Here is a 17,208-nt window from a genome sequence, read left to right as displayed (position 1 = left end):
CCTTCTATGCCACAGAGATGGCAAGGTAACCTCAAAGCCACAAACAACTTATAGCGTTGGTTTATTCTTTTAATGCAGAACAGTGTTGCAAGCTGTGGTGGTGCAGCAGTAGCATTGTTGCCTCACAGCAAGAGGCTCTGCCGTTCGATTCTCAGCTGGAGCGCCTTCTGTGTGGAGTCTGTATGTCCTCCCCGTGGTCGAGTGGCATTCGAAAGACACGCGTGAATGGGCGTGCCTTCATTGAAAGTTGGGCGTTGGGCTGGCACCTTGGCACTGTAAAAATCTACTGCCAATCATGAGTGGACCAGAGATCCGTTGTAGCAACCCTTAACCGGGAAAAGCCTAAAGAACAACAACAACATTGGCTGTGAACTTTTTGCAGCCCTTCCTTCCTCCTCTGTAACCATCAATCCCCGTCAGCACAGTGCCTTAGGACATCAGGATTTTTTTAACAAGAAACATCTTTTTTAAATTATCACATGTGACATAGGCAATCATACATTTAAATAAATGAAAACACAAATTATTAACATAATTTTAATTGCAAGCATCATACATTACAAACCATATTGACATAATTTTAGTTGCAAACATCATGCATCACTTATAATCTGTCCAGTCATTGTCAGTTGAACATTACATAGCTTATTCAAATCCTGCCTTCTTTTAAACCTTGTTCTTCTCTGTATGTATTGTTCCCACAATTCCTATTTTTTCTATGTAATTTGTTTCTGCCGTTTTCTAAATATCTCAGTTCCAGTTGTTTTTCCTTTTACTATATTCACTACTTCTAGTAAAGTTGGTTTAGCCTTTGATTTCTGTTTACTAGTAGTTGCTTTTTTTGGCAGCCACCATAATTAGACTCAACAAGGCCTTACTATGTCTAGGCAATTCTGATTCTGAATCATAGCTCAAAAAAAATAATTTCCCTAGTTATACCAGTTTGCTTACCCAGTATATTTGACAGAGCAATCTGCAGGGAATCGTTAAAGTCTGCCAGCTCATTACACTCCAAGAACGCATGTTCCCAATTACCTCTTTCTTCCCCATCACAACTCCAACATTTGCTGTCTACCTGAGGAAAAATTCTTTGGAGTCTACTTGAGGTACAAAAATACTTCTGTAAACACTTCCAAGCAAACATCCTAAATCTTCTAGATTTTGTTGCATATTTGGGAGACATACATATATTCCTCCAATGTTTATTTGTGAATTGCTTATCCCATCTCCCTTCCCAATCCTTTCTAAACTCATCTGAGTGATTCTTATAGTTATCATGCAGTATTTATATGCTCTAATAATTATTCCTTTTTAACAGCAGCTTCTGTTCTAGATTTTGCAAAAAACTCTACCAGTGCTGGTCTTTCACTTAGGATTCCCGTATTTCTTTCTCTTTGACTGTACTCTGTTATCAGTCCTTGATAAGGAAGACAGTCTCTGGCCTGCAGTCCAAATAAATTATTGGCCTCTTCCTATTCTGTTACCTTTCCTTCTCTTATTATTTGCTCTTGATGCCTTAGTTCTTTTGCCAGTTTTCTCCAGTAAATTCCAGCCCTTTCTTGCCTGTTGTCTGGATTTATAATTGCAGTCAACCCTATTGACAGAATCTCCTTTCTACATTTCCTTGTCAGCTTAGTTTTACATTATGAATATAATATTGTTTTATGGTTATTGTTATTCTTCTTAAGGATCTGCATCCAAAATCCCAGTCTCTCATTGTTTCTTGAACTTTCCCTCTATTTCATCATCATTTCTTTCCACTGTTAATTATAGGTTTCTGCTTGTGCTGTGTATAGGATCCTTAACTGTATAGCTCTGAAATACCCCTTTAAATTGGATAATCCCAAACCGCCTTGTTCTACTGGAAGAATCAGCTTATCCCACTTGACTCTTGCTGACCCCCACCCCAGATAAATCCTTCAACTCTTTATTAATTGCTATCCACAACTTCTCCTCTGGTTAATAAAAATATGACTGATCTGTGTACAAAACTAAAGGGAATAAAAACATTTTAACTACTTGTATCTTGCAATCCGTATCTATATAACAGAAATCTAATTTCTCAGTTTTTGCATTATCTTTTGTTTGGTCTCTTCCTATGTATCCTTAGCTGCCACACCAGAATCCTTTTTCATCCATACTCCTAAGTTTTCATTTTATCATGTCCTCATAAATATGGATATTGCTGAACCAATTTGTGTGTGAGTACATAATTTACAGCTATTGCCTTTGTTTTAGCTTCATTGATTTTGTATCCTGAAAAGATTTGAAACTGCATCAAAATGTTCCACAATACTGAAATGTCCTTTTCTGGTTTTATTGGTTATAAAATAATATCATTTGCAAATACAGCCAGCTTTTATTCACTACCATACCAATTATATCCTTGAATTTCTGAGTCTCTTATTTTCTTTGCCAGTGGTTCTAAATATAGTGCAAATAACAAAGGGGAAAGAGGACATCTCTGTCTGCTTCCTCTGCTCAAAGAGAAATTATCAGAGAGGACCCCACCAAGTGTAATTTTCAGCTCCAATCCCTCATAAGTTCTAATCAACCTTATAATTTTATCAGGGAATGCAAATGCTTCCATTGTCCTTCTCATAAACTCCCAGCTTACTCTCTCAAATGCTTTCCCTGCATCAAGACCCACAACAACAATGTTTTCTTGCATTCAGCTTCTCTGTGGATCATCAGTGTTCTATTAATGCTGTCAAGTGTTTGCCTCCCCTCCATAAAACCATGTTGATCCATATCTATGAATTTTGATATCACCTTTGCCATTCTTTTAGCCATTATAGATGTAAGCACGTTATAATCATAGTTTAGGATTGAAATGGGCCTGTATGAAACTGGATCTGTTGGGTCTATACTCTCTTTAGGTGTTACAGCCTCTACCACTTTCTTCCATGATGTTGGTGCTTTTCCTTCTCTTAAAATACTGTTAAACAAAACCTTTCAGGTCTTTATCAGTTTTTTCCTCCTAGCTTCCAAACTTCCACAGGAATACCAGGTATTCCTGGGAACTCTCCTGTGGATTGGTTATACATCACCATTTTTATCTCATCTCCTCCTATCATAACTATTACTAATTGAGCCTCATCTGCCTCTAACCTTGGTATATTTAATTCTTCCATAAACATTTCCATTTGTACCTTTTATTGATAGCCGTGTTTCTCTGCTTTTACAGACTTTCATAAATTTTCCAAAATATCTCTAGTACCTCTGCAGGATCACTGGTTATCTTCCTTGTTATAGGCTCCCTAAGCTTGGTGACAACCCTTTCTAGTTTTTGTTGCCTGAGTCATTGCTCTAAACATTTTTGTGTTCTGGCATTATTATCAAAAAACAGTTGCTTAACAGCAGTCATTCTAAACTCATGCATATTATCGAGGTAATCCCTTATTTTCTGTTTAGTATTCTGCAGTTGCTTCTCTTCTTGTTCTGTGAAATTTCCCCTATTCTGTAATGCTTTAACATTTGTCAGTCCCTCTGAATGATTCCTGTTATTTATTAACCATATCTCCCATTCTTTTATTTCCACCTTATTTTAAACTCCACTTTAATTTTTATCCCACTGCATAGCATTATTTTCAGAAGACATTTACATCTCTAAAAACCCCTGAATTATTTCCAGTATCCATTCCTTAAATTCTTCTCTTTTCAGTAGATAGGTGGGAAAGTGCCAATGTCTTGTTTTTATTTCATTATCCTGAGTCTTTATTTTAGGTATTGTTGCGTGATCTGAAATAGTTATTGGGTGTGTATGAAAACTTCCAAGTAATTGCACATGTTCCTGTGAAATGTAAGTTCTGTCTATCCTAGCCCAGTTTTTGTATCTTGGGGAATAATATGTAAATTCACTCCAAACTCCTACTGCTGAATTGACATCTTCCATGCCAAATCTTTTCATAAATTCCTTCAAGAAGCTACCCTCCTTTGTTATATTTTCCCTTCTGGGCCACACAGACACATCTTCACTGCTGCAAATCAACCTATAAGTAGTATTCCCTGCTGAAAACTGATTATTTCTCCCAGAATTTTCTTAACCACCATTATAGCAGTTGTAGGTGGAATATAAATATATGCCAGTGTAATCCTCCTCCCTTGCCAGTAGCCACTTAGTACTACAAATCTACCATTGTTTTCTTTTTATCCTCTTCTATCACTATTGGAGCTCCTCTTGCAGTTAGTATAAGTAATTATCTTTCCTTTGTCCCAGGTATTTAACTGAATAACCATTCTGAAAACCCTTTGTATCAAATTCACATGTTCAGTTCTTTCCAAATGTGTCTTCTGTAGCATAGCTATTTGTAATATACATTTTTAATATAGTTAACTCATTTTTCTTTTGTTTTGTATATATGTGAGAACATTAAGATTCAAAGATAGTATAGAGAGCATCGTTATATTAAAAAGTTATTATTCCCACCTTTTATTTGCAACAGTTTTTTTTATTACGTAGCTGTTTCCAGCTTTTGTGTTACATGCACACACTGTTTGGCAGGCTGATCCTTTATGCAGTTATAAACTTTCTGTTTTATTGAAAGCCTTCAAGCAGGAAAAAAATACATCTCCAGTACCACCCCTAAAACCTATTAGTTTAATACTAACTCACAAAACTATGTACATCTTCAAATATTGAAGTTTTACCCTCCTAATAGGAACAATTGCCCCAAAGTGACAACCACACTTAACAGACTTCGGTTAACCTAAAAGGAAGATTATCCATGCTGACACTCATGGTACAACCTGTGCTTCTACTAAGTGCTGTCTGGTTTTGTCTTATCTTTATTGCTCTCCTATTATGGGAAAACACTTTAATGCTTTCATAAAATATTATCTCCTAGCCATTGAAAGGAAGAAATATTCTATTTTATTGCTCTTTATTAGATTATATCCATGGAAACATGAGAACCAGATGCACAACTACTTCTATAAGCATTTATTTATTTATTTGCTAAAGGGAAGGCTTTATCATGTTCAGTGCGCTTTTTCTTTATTTCAAGCCAAGGGCTTTAATCCAGCCCTTCCCCTATGCAAAACTGAGCACATCAGTTTTTCTTGTATCATATTCTTTTACCAGATTATTTTTGGGTTACATTGCAGTGCCTGTATTTCTTAAAACTGAACAAGGAGAAAGAGAAAAGAAAAAAAAAACAGGGGCACCTATTTACTTTAGTACCCAGTTACACTTGAAACTAACTAATAAAGCTTTTACTGTACAGCATGCAGATTATCTCATGCACTGTAAAGATATTACTGTTATGAGCAAAATTTTGTTTTACTTATAGGTAACTCTTTCCTTCCTCTTCTCTTCTCCGTAAGTGTTCCTCCAAACATTAATAACATGAAGTAGGGCATATGTTTTAGAGTGCCCCACAAGTCTAACAGAGTCAGAAAAGTCCAATATTTCCTGGTTTTCCTGTTCTGTCATGTTTCACAAATCTTATTAATGGTTTGTAATCCCACATTTATTTGCCAGTTTCCGAGTTGCTGGTTTTATTACTGTTTATGCTCATCTCCCCAAATCCATCTCTGCTTCCTTTCCAACATACTCTCAGTTCTTCTAATTAACATTTGTACTTTTTTCTGTGTCTTAAGCATTTTCCATTGAAACATTGGAATTTTTTTCACTGTCACAGTCTCTCTGTTGTCTTTATTACCAGAAGAACATGAAACAGAATCTCCTCCTGTTTCACAGCTCACTTTTTGTTGGACAAACCTTTGTATTTCCTCCTTAGCATGTTCTGCATCAAAAAATGATTCTGTCCCTCCAGGAAAGAATTTTCTGAAGATAGCTGGGTGCAGCATATTCTCAACATCCCCCGATTACTGGAATAAATTTGCTCCTCTCTTCCCTGGTGTATAATGAGTAATCATTTTCTACAAGCACTCTGCTGTCTCCCACATTTAGTACTTTGTCTTTCTGCCACAGTTTTGTCAGTATCAGTTCCTTCTGCTGGTAGGATTGCATCTTTAGTATTAAAGGTTTAGAGCATACACAGTGTGTGCCCTTTTAGTTAACAACTACTGCTGTGGAATACCATTCCAGCTGTTTATTTGTGCTTTCTTAAAATTAATACAGTCTGTTCCTTACAGCTTCTCTGGTACAGCAGAAAAATCTTAGGTTGTCTCTATGTGCTGTTCCCTCTAATTCTACTATTTTTTGAAACATCTCTTCTTGAGCAGTTTCATATTGTCAGCTTTTTCTTAATTTCAGCCTCTGATTTCTGCAGTTTTATCGCCTCATCTAAATATCTGTTTAAAGCTTCTTCAATTTTTTCCACCCGTTTGTTATTTAAGTTGATGTTCTCCATCAGTGTTTTGTTTACTTTAATCAGCTGTGAGTACATTTCACTTATTTTTTCCTTTAGGTTACTGGAAGTCATGTCTTGCACCATAGTTGGAGCTTGCACAGCTTTTTGCTAACCAGCAGCAAAATTCGTACCAGTCTGTGTTTTCCTCACCTTTTGTGATGAATCATGTTCTCTGAATTAGGTTCATAGGTGCGTACTAGGCTAATGGCCCTGGGGCCTTTTGCAAGCCTAGCCCGTAGGATTACCCTGGCATCATGCCCCCCGACCTTAGTTCCCAGTCCCTCTATCGAGTAGAGTCACTGGAGTGATCTGCGGGGGTGACTTCTCTATTTCCCATCCACTCGTCAAGATTTCTCTTGAAGAGGGCCAGTGAGGTGCTCTGCTTGACATGTATGGTAAGTCTATTCCATAGCATGGGTAGTCTCTGGGTTAGTTAAGCAGATATCGCCTCTAAGTAGACAATATGAGACAGAGAATAGTTGGAATTTTTTTAGTTTATCCATATAGGACAAATGTTTAAGGCCTAGGATCCTCTTTGTGAGGTACTTTTGTGGCCTCCTTTCCAGTTGTTACACTTGTTTAGTGAGGTACTTGCCAAATGGGGCATTGTACTCAATGATTGGCCTACTGAGGGAAGAGTAGAGGGAGACAGTGACCTATTTCTTTCTGGATGCAAAACCCTTAGTAATGAAATGTGCCACATAGAAGGACTTTCTGACCACAGTGGCAATGTGGTGGTCAAAAGAGAGGTTGCTGTCAGCATGTGTTCCCAGATCTCTTATAACGCCTTCTGTGTTCAGTGGACTGCCATCAATGTGGTAATTCATGGGAACTGGGTTTTTCCCAAAGTGGATGATGACACATTTTTTTGCCATTGAGCTTAAGGCCATGGTTCTGACACCAGTTGTTGGTCTCAGCGAGGCCTTTCTGTAGGATGTCAACATCATTCGGGGAGTTAATAATAGCTCCCAACTCGCAATCGTCTGCAAACTTTGTCAGCCAGAGTCCCTTTGTGTTGTCCTGGACTTCAGAGAAGTAGATAGCAAACAGGAGAGGACCCAGGACTGACCCCTGTGGGACTACACTTGTGACTTGTCAGCAGTCTGACTTGGAGTCAGCTACTTTCACGCTGTGGGTTCTACCTGTGAGCCAATTTGCGACCCACCTAGTGATATAAGGGTTGATGCCTAGCTTAGTGAGTTTTTCTGTGATTCCTGAGTGGGGAATGGTATCAAAGGCCTTGGCCAGATCAAGTTAGGCTGTATGAACCACCTTGCATTCATCCACAGCTGTGGTGACTGACTCAAAGAAGTCGACCAAGTTGAGCAGGCATGATCTACCCTTCACAAAACCAAACTGTGTGGGATCCAGAGTTTGGAGATTCCCTATATCCTTGTTTATTATGTCCATGATGATGCATTCCATAGCTGTGCATATCACACTTGTCAGGCTAATGGGTCGATAGTTCCCAGGGTCTGCAGTCACTCCCCCTTTGTGGAGACGGATGACTGCAGTAATGTGCCATTTGGTAGGGTCAAAGCCTGAGGTGAGGCTGTGATTGAACATGGCCCACAGGTGAGGTGCCAGTTCACTCCGTAGTCCATGTAGAACACAGCCAGGTATATTGTCAGGTCCCATAGAAGCTGTATTCCTGGCCTTGGACAGTGCAGTTTTAACCTGTGCAGCAGTAATACTGGGTGCCTGGCAATCTACTGGTATTGTGTCTGGTCCCTTGGGGGGGGGGGGGGGTAAAGTTGCCATTGAATCTGTTGGCCAATATATTGGGAATATCTATTGGCTCAGTTTAGGAGGTACCATTGCGCAGTAGCTCAGAGCATATCTGGTTATTGCCGTGGAGATTCTTTACGTAACTATAGAAGGCCTTGTTGTTTTCTTTGCTATCTGCTGCAATTCTGTCTTTTTTGCTGGCATCCAATCAGTGCAGTTATTCGCCAGTTGCTGAAATTTACTCAAAATTATGAATTCACTGCCTGTCTCTTCTGAGTTTCTGTTGTCACACTGAGAGAGCTGAAATTAAGCTGTTACTCAGTGTGCAGCCATCTTGGAAGTCCCCTACAACATCATCATTTGTAGAAAGGGGTGTGAATCATGGGGATCATACACAGGGATTAAGATTTTTTCTTTAAATCAGTTTAGTACTGCACTCAATATTTACAGAGCTTTTACAAGTTTTGAACACATCTGTGAAGGTTACAACAAGATATATTGTGGAAAAATAAATATAACATTGTTACTCACAATTGCCTCTACATGGGTTAGATCGTATAACAATTTATACAAGGACAGTGGTCTCAAATTTAAAAAAAAAAAATGTAGCATAGATCATTTGGTAAATAAAATGATTCACTTACCATGTAGGTGATGCTCCCATCCAATCCAAGACTGCTGTAAGGGATCTAGGCACTCTTGTTGATAATTTTACTGGCATGTCACCACAGTAGTTTGGTGAGCCTTTTGTCTGTGTCATCTAATTTCCAAAGGCATCTTTACTAGATCCATTTAAGTCTGAATTCCGTTTTACTCAGACCCATTATTAGATATAATGCACCTTTTGGCATGTATTTGTCTAAATATATCACAAAACTTGAGAGATGTCAGAGATTCATCATGAAAAAGATCAGTGGCCTTATCAAGAGAGACTGGCAGCCTTTTCTCTGTCCATGCTCCTCTATGGAGATATATGCCTGTCTTTTAGAAACATGAAAGATCCAACCCTATTTGACCTTATGCTCCTTTGTAGAACTAATGATATCTCAAATACCTTTTTAAGGAAACTAAACATTCATCAGTAGATAAATAAGACTCATTGGCATGATACATTTGTCTCTCAACATATCCCCTCAGATTTGGAACCAACTTCCACTGCATGTCAAGTAGAGCAGCACCCTTGCCACCTTCAAAGTAAATGTATGTAATTGCATGGGCAGCCTCAAATTTCCCCTTATCAATCTTGTCTTGCATGCTATGAGGCTATAAGGAACTTCTGAATATCTTTTTTTGGCTAGGCTTGTAATTTTCTGTCAACTGAGTACCTAGTACATACCTATGAACCTATACCTGTAAATATAGTAATGATTTACAGTTATCATGCCTCACTATAGTACATACATCTACTTTATCAAGTTAGTGAAGAATCATAACTTAATCCTTCAAGTTCAGGAGACTGAAGAATGTGACTTGTGAGTAAAGGACCAGTTAACTGTTATTTAGAGACTAGTAAAGGAACCTAGAATTCAGCTCAGAACTAAGAACCCAAATTGTCCCTCTCCAAATAAACAAACCATGGTATTTATTTGGCTCAGTACTACTGCATTTGTCATTTTAAGGTTCTTCCACTGTCTGTCTGCAGTCTTCTTCAAAATATTTAGCTTATCTTGAAAAAACAGGAATGTCCTTAGACTAACAGTTTCTAGAGATGGTTACGTAAATAAAAAAGCTTTAGTCATTCTGTGGTTTGGTCAGGTCAGTATCACAACCCAAAAGAGACAAGGAATTTATGATTTTATAGGGGACAAAAACATGCAGTCTGAAACATACTAGATAAATAAAAAAAAGAAAGTAAAAAAAAAAAAAAACCCTTGACAGCTGAAGATTCTCAAACTTTGTTAAGCCAGGTTCCGCTTACCCCAACATCATCCCTCCAGCAAACATATAAACCTACTGGAAACATGTGTCTCAGTCTCTCTAGTGTCTAGAAAATTTATGGATGCATTTCCAGGGGAAAAATTAAATTTGTGTGACTTGGTTAGGAGTTTTTATTAATACATGTAGTTACAAGTGTAAGTTCTTGGTGAAGTGTTTGTGTCAGAGGGGGAATGCAGTGACTCTCAATTTGCATCATTTGTAAACTTTGTTAGAGGTCTTGGCTCATGGTTTAGAGATCAGAAAAATAAATGCTGAACAAAACAAGTCCCAGCACTAAACCCTGTGAGACATTGATGGTCACCTTCCCACTCTCTGATGAGGCACCTACCACCTGTGCTGCGTGGGTTCTGTCTTTCAGCCAGTTTGTGATCCATCTTGCAACATAGTGATTTGTTTTCAATGCATTGTGCTTGCTGGTTATGCTAGCATGGGGAATGGTGTCAAATGCCTTGGTCAGGCCTAAGGACATTGTGTGGACAGCATGATTTCTCTTTACAGCCTGTTGCCCTTTCAAAGAAGTTAACCAAGTTCATTAGACAGGAGCTACCTTTGACAAAGCCAAAGTGCTGTGGGTCTAGTCTGATGAGATTTTTGATGATATAATTTATCAGATCAGTTATGATATGTTCCACTGCTTTGCAAATCAGATTTATCAGGCTAAGGGGCTTATAATTTCTAGAATCAGTGGTAGGGCCACTCTGATGTAGTGGCATCAACACTGCTGTGTGTGACACCTGAAGGACAAAGTCTGCGGCTAAGTTCAGGTTAAATAATTTAAGCAGTAGTTCTACCAGGGCTTGTTTAATATTGTATGTGAGAGTGTTCAATCTCGCCTTTGTTCTTACACATGGGTTCGGAGCCGATCCTCGGCTCCGTGCCGGCCGACTGCAAGCTCTGCATCGAGAAGAAGCTCGAGGACATCTAATACCCACAATCCCCCTCTGCCTTTACCTCAGATCTAGTTTGCCGCTGCTGCATTCGCATCGTTGGAGGCTAGCTCGAGCATCTTCAGATAAGATTTAACTTTCTTTTTGTTAAATTTTAGGAGAACTTGTTCAAAATTACTTGTTAGTGTATTTAGTGTATGGTGTGTGTGTAGAGAGAAATTCTCGGTACCGTTAACTTAGTTTAACTTCTTTTAACTGGTATAGAGGTTTTGGGGCCTACCACCCTACTTGGATTAGACAACCGGACTGACATTTTTACGGATTTGACCTTTTTTTCTCTGGATTGACTGTTACTGGACTTGACTTTTTTCTCTTACTACAAAATGTCTGAGAAAATGAAATCTGGATTTAAACGTTGCCAGTGTGGCCAAAAAATGTCGGTCACTGACAACCACAGTTCCTGTGTCTACTGCCTTGGCCCTCTCCACTTACAAGAGGACTGTTCAATTTGTCACTCTTTTAGTGGGAGGGTCATGACAGATAGGCGCAGGAAACTGATGGACAGAGGGTTATTGAAACCTTCTTTCCAGGAGGCTCTGGATGCTTCAGACCCGGCATCCAAATCCTCGAAGGAATCAAAGACGTCGGAGCCCAAGTCATCGGCTCCGAGCTCTTCGGGCAAAGTTAGATCATCGGTTCCACAGACTTCGGGGCCGAGTGTTCAACTGTTGGCAGTTTCCGAGCCTCGAGTCTTGGAACCGGTGACGGAGCTCCCTCCACCGACTCTCTTGAGGTCGGCTCCGTCTTCGATCCCTTCGACTCGTTCTTCCAGGCCCCTCTCCGACACCGATGTGGACCGTGTGGTGCAGAAATTGATGGAGAATACGGCCTTATCCAAGCTTATCTCGGTCTCCTCTCAGTTGATGTCGAGACTTGAAGGCCTTCCACTATCTCCACCTGTTCCTCCTCCGAGACCTATCCAGTCTTCGGAGCCGGAAGAAGCTGAACTGATGATTGTGGAGCCCTCGGTGCCAGAACCGTCTTTTTCTCGGTCGGCACCGTTCACCTCGACTCCATCCGATCCGGTACTGGAGTCTCGGAGCCGAAGATCCATCCTTGGTTCCGGGACCGAGAGTCGGACTGATGTTTCGGTCCCGACACTCCCTCTCGGAGCCTCGGCGTGGATCGACTCGGTTCCGTCCTCGGGGTCGGTGCCTTCGGTTCCTGTTTCGGGGATTCTTCCCATTTCTTCGGAACCGGGAGATACCTCGACTCGGGACCCGGGGGCCTTCGACCTCATGAGGAAGGTGTTGTCTACCCAGACAACCACATCAGCAGGAACAGCTTCTCCTCCCCATAAAGGACCGTTATCTTCCTCTGCACCAACGGCCACATCCAAGCGTCGAGCACCGGTGTCTCAGCCACCCCTGGAGGGTGCCCCCTCTTCCTTGGAGGCTTCTTCGGATGTTCCCCCCGAAGAGGTCCCTAGGAAAAGATTGTGTAAGAGGAGACACTTAGATTCTCCACAGGAATCCTTAACATCCGATACTGACTTGGATGAGTCAGAAGGGTCCCCAAAGTCACCTATAGAAGATGTCTCCTTTTCTGACATCTTGGAGATCCTTAAGCAGAGAGGTGATTGGCAGTCCCTCCCCCCTTCTGAGGATGAGTCAGTTCTGCTGAAGGCATTTGGTGCTCGCCCTTCCTCCTCCTGGGTCACTCCGCCCTTCGATGAGTTAATGGAGTTGATTGCTCGAAGGGCGTGGGAGACACCTGACATGGTGGAACCAGTCCCTAGAAAGCCTAATAAGTACATTACGGCACCACAGGACAAGGCTTACCTCACCAAAGGAGTTCCAGTAGACGCCATGGTGGTGGCAGCGCCACGAAAAGGAGATGTCGGAGTCTTCCTCATCTGTCCATCCGCCTAACAGAGATTCTAGGACCATGGACAGATACGGGAAGCGCATTTTCAGTTCAGCGGCTTTCTCTATGCGTTCCCTGAACTATTTGACTCATTTTACACGCTTACAGAGGGATCTAGTCAAAGAGTTGGGAGATACCCTCCAGGGTACTACAGATGCTGCTGTTTCAGAGAAAGTTACAGCACATCTCAAAACCCTTACATCCATTGTAAACTCGTCCATGAGGCTGATATCACACGCAGCCGAGGGATCGAGTAGGGCAGCGGCTTTAGCGATTGCTCTTCGTAGGCAATCCTGGATGCGCTTATGTTCGTTTGCGGAAGCCTTCAAGTCTTCCTTTACTAACGCCCCATTTGATGGAGCCACACTCTTTGGCCCTAAAGTAAAGGAGACCCTTACCCAGTGTGAACAGGAGGGAAAGACTCTGTCTGCTGTCGGAGTCCGTTTTTCCACCCCTTTCAGACCGTACCCCAAAGGGCAACGTGGTGGGAAAATGTGGTTTCGAAAACCCCAAGGATCTTTCCCAAACACACAGGGTGATGCCCCCTCTAGAGGCAAAGGGGGGGGCAGAGGTGGAAGACGCCGCCCTGGCGGCAGAGGGGGTCCGCAAAACCAATGTGACAGGGATAACCTCCCTGGCAAACCTTTTCAGCACTCCTGAGAGGAGGCCCGACTGCCCTGCTCTGGAGGCAGTCGGGGGTCGCTTAGCTTTATACCCTCAGGCCTGGCAAAACCTTTCTTCAGACAATTGGGTAAAAAGCGTTGTTACCAGAGGTTACAAAATCCCTTTTCTATCCACCCCCATTCCAAAGAAAAAACTCCCAGATGTACCACCCCATCTGCGAGAGCCAGCAGCTACAGAAATTTCAAAGCTGCTAGGAAAGAGAGTCATCCAACCAGTCCCAGCGGACCAAATAGGATTCGGAACTTACTCAAGGTTCTTTTTAGTTCCAAAGAAAACAGGGGACTGGAGGCCGATTCTGGACCTAAGCCATCTCAACACCTTTGTCAAGAAGGAAAAGTTCCGAATGGTCACGCTTCAATCGATCCTTCCATTCTTACAGAAGGACGACTGGATGTGCTCAATAGATCTGAAGGACGCATACTACCACATAAAAATGGCCAGGGCGTCCAGGGATCATTTGCTTCGGCTGGGAGCCAGTCACTATTAGTTTCGAGCCCTGCCCTTTGGTCTGACCACAGCCCCCAGGGTCTTCACCAAATGCATGGCAGTGGTAGCGTCTCATCTGAGGCGCCTAGGATTCCAAGTGTTTCCGTATCTGGACGACTGGCTCCTGTCTGCCACCACCAGGCGTCAACTGATACAGGCCAGGGATTACACCCTACAACTTTGTACACACCTTGGAATTTCAGTAAATTTGAAAAATCTTTACTACAGCCATCACAGCATATCTTATTCATAGGAGCGGAATTAGATACGCACCATTTAGTTCTAAGACTTCCTACAGAAAGAATAGTAGCACTTCAAATCAACATTTCTCTTCTGCTGTCGTCCAGAAAGTCCCGGCAAAACTTGTTCTGAAAGTCTTGGGTCTCATGGCAGCTTCTCTCGTTGCGATACCATTGGGAAGACTGCACATGAGAGTGCTACAATGGCTTCTGTTTGCACAATGGTCATTCCAACAACTTCCACTGACTCACGAAATATTGATAACGAAAACATGCAAATCACACCTAATGTGGTGGTTACAGACTTGCAACCTATCCAGCGGAAGACCATTTGTGCTACCCACACCGTCAGCGACGATAACCACGGACGCTTCCCTGATAGGGTGGGGGGGCATCTTTCAGGGACAGACAGTCCAAGGCGAATGGACCAATCTGGAGTACAATCTGCACATCAATGTTCTGGAGTTGAGGGCAGTGTTTTTGGCGTTGCAACACTTTGCTCCCCTTCTTCCTCCAGGGACCATTGCAGTTCAGACAGACAACATGTCCGTAGTCTGGTACATAAACAAGCAAGGGGAACCAGGTCTTACCAACTATGCAGAGAGGCCATGAGAATTTGGCAATGGGCGGAGTCCACCCGTCGCTTTCTGATCGCAACGCACATCCCGGGGTCATCCAACGTCATAGCCGACAGGCTGAGCAGGGCAATACTGTTGCCTCACGAGTGGTCCCTCAAACAGTCAGTTGCGAGAATGATTTTTCGCAAATGGGGCCAGCCTACCTGCGATCTGTTTGCGTCTCCAATGAACGCCAAATGCAGGAGCTACTTTGCCCTATTACCCCCTCCAGGGGAAGTCCCCAGGGACGCGCTGGTGCACGATTGGCCCCCGGGTCTTCTATATGCTTTTCCTCCATTTCCCCTGATTGCAAAGTTTCTACAGAAAGCCAACAACCTTCAGAGGACTATTATCCTCATTGCTCCGTTCTGGCCTCATCAAATTTGGTTCCCTTTTCTATTGCATCACCGCATTCGGGGACCTTGGATGCTGGACCCAGAGCCAGATCTACTGACTCACTCATCAGGAGTTCCTCACCCATCTCTAGAATCTCTCCATCTGGCAGCTTGGCTGCTCCGCTTCCCTTTCTAGCCAGGTCGGTTCCCCTTACATCGGCGGTTCAAGATATTTTAGTGGCTTCTCATAAAGTTTCCACTACAAAGACTTACACCAGTAAGTGGAAACGTTTTGTCTTTTTGGAGTCACATCATTTGGACCCTGTTATAGCTCCGTTAAACAAGATTTTAGAGTTCTTGACTGAACTATTTCATGAGGGAGCTTCCCCGGCTACTTTAAGAGTACAGTTAGTTGCCATTTCTAACTATCATGTAGAGGAATGTGGTGCGCCTATCATGGCTCACAGACTTTGTAAAGCCTTTTTAAAAGGTTCTTTTCATATCAGACCACCAGTCAGAAGTCCGACATCACCGTGGAATTTGAACCTGTTACTCCCTAAATTGATGTTGTCACCCTTTGAACCAGCCTCAAGTTGCACATTGAAATTTTTGTCATGGAAAACTTTATTTCTAGTGGCCATTACATCTGCTAGACGAGTGTCTGAGCTTCAGGCCCTTTCTGTCAAACATCCTTATTTAATATTTCATTCTGACAGAGTATCCCTACGAACTAATCCATCCTTTCTCCCCAAAGTTTGCTCTTCTAGTAATATTAATCAGTCCATTGAATTACCCACCTTCTTTAAGAACCACTCTAACAAATTGGAGTATATGTTGCACAAACTGGATGTCCATAGACAACTCAGATTTTATTTGGATAGAACAAAAGATCACAGGAAATCTGATCAACTATTTGTAGCTTTTGCTGACAGCAGAAAGGGTCTTGCAGTTACTTAAGCGAACTCTTTCTAAATGGCTAACTGACTGTATCACATATGTTTATGAGGCCTCTGATCAAACATTATCAGTCAAACCCAAAGGACATTCCACCAGATCAGTTTCTACATCGTTGAGTCACGCAGCTCGCTTACCACTAGACACTATTTGTGCGGCTGCTACTTGGGCTAAACCACATACATTTATCTCTCATTACAAAGTGGACAGGGTTTCTAGGGATAGGGCAACCTTTGGTTCCACTGTGCTCAGGAACGTTCTCCCTTGAGTTTCTCAGGATCATGGAGCTAGGGACGCTACCCATGTGTAAGAACAAAGGCGAGATTGAACACTCTCACATAAAGAAGTTATGTCCTTACCATAACGTTCCATGTGGAGTGTTCATCTCGCCTTGGTTATTACACTCCCACCCCTCCCACCCTTAGGAAGAACGTTCAATTTGGTGCCTGGTCTGGAGTATTCTCCTTCTGCTGTTGCATTATTGGTGTTACTATCATACCCTTGGTATGTTTGTATATATGTACATCTATGTATATAGTTAGCATGTGTGTGTGTGCTTTTATGTCTGGTTTGCTTGCAAACTAGATCTGAGGTAAAGGCAGAGGGGGATTGTGGGTATTAGATGTCCTCGAGCTTCTTCTCGATGCAGAGCTTGCAGTCGGCCGGCACGGAGCCGAGGATCGGCTCCGAACCCATGTGTAATAACCAAGGCGAGATGAACACTCCACATGGAACGTTATGGTAAGGACATAACTTCTTTTTTTATACACTCACTTATATCATCAGATCTGATGGAGGAAGTATTTTTGGTCTAGGAAAGCACCTTCAGTACATGTTCATTAGGGGTAATGGTGGGCTTCAGAGATTCAAGGATAAGTGGACGTTGGACAGCTGTTTGTGGGCTAAAATTAGCAATGAATTTGTATGCTAGGATGTTGAGATTGTTTACTGCATCAGAGTATTTGTTCAGAGCAGTGTTGGTGTTAGGTCTTAGTTTCCTAATGCAGCTAAGGAAGGATTTGTAATTGTCCTTAGCTTTAAAAGGTAAACTATGTTTGTCGGCTGCTTTAGTAGACTTAATAGTATTTTTCAAGCTT

The 17,208-nt window shown here is 42.0% G+C and overlaps 1 protein-coding gene across 1 annotated transcript in view; it reads left to right on the top strand.

The window, feature by feature from the left end:
• The window catches only part of NBAS (NBAS subunit of NRZ tethering complex), a 3,380,746-nt gene that overhangs the window by 2,773,709 nt on the left and 589,829 nt on the right, over window positions 1-17,208 (top strand). The gene's annotated exons all lie outside the window — the stretch shown is intronic.

Source organism: Protopterus annectens, chromosome 1.part0 (assembly GCF_019279795.1).
Source record: "Protopterus annectens isolate FY-2018-M chromosome 1.part0, PAN1.0, whole genome shotgun sequence".
NCBI lineage: Eukaryota > Metazoa > Chordata > Ceratodontiformes > Protopteridae > Protopterus > Protopterus annectens.
This window is presented reverse-complemented; position numbering and strand designations above follow the sequence as displayed.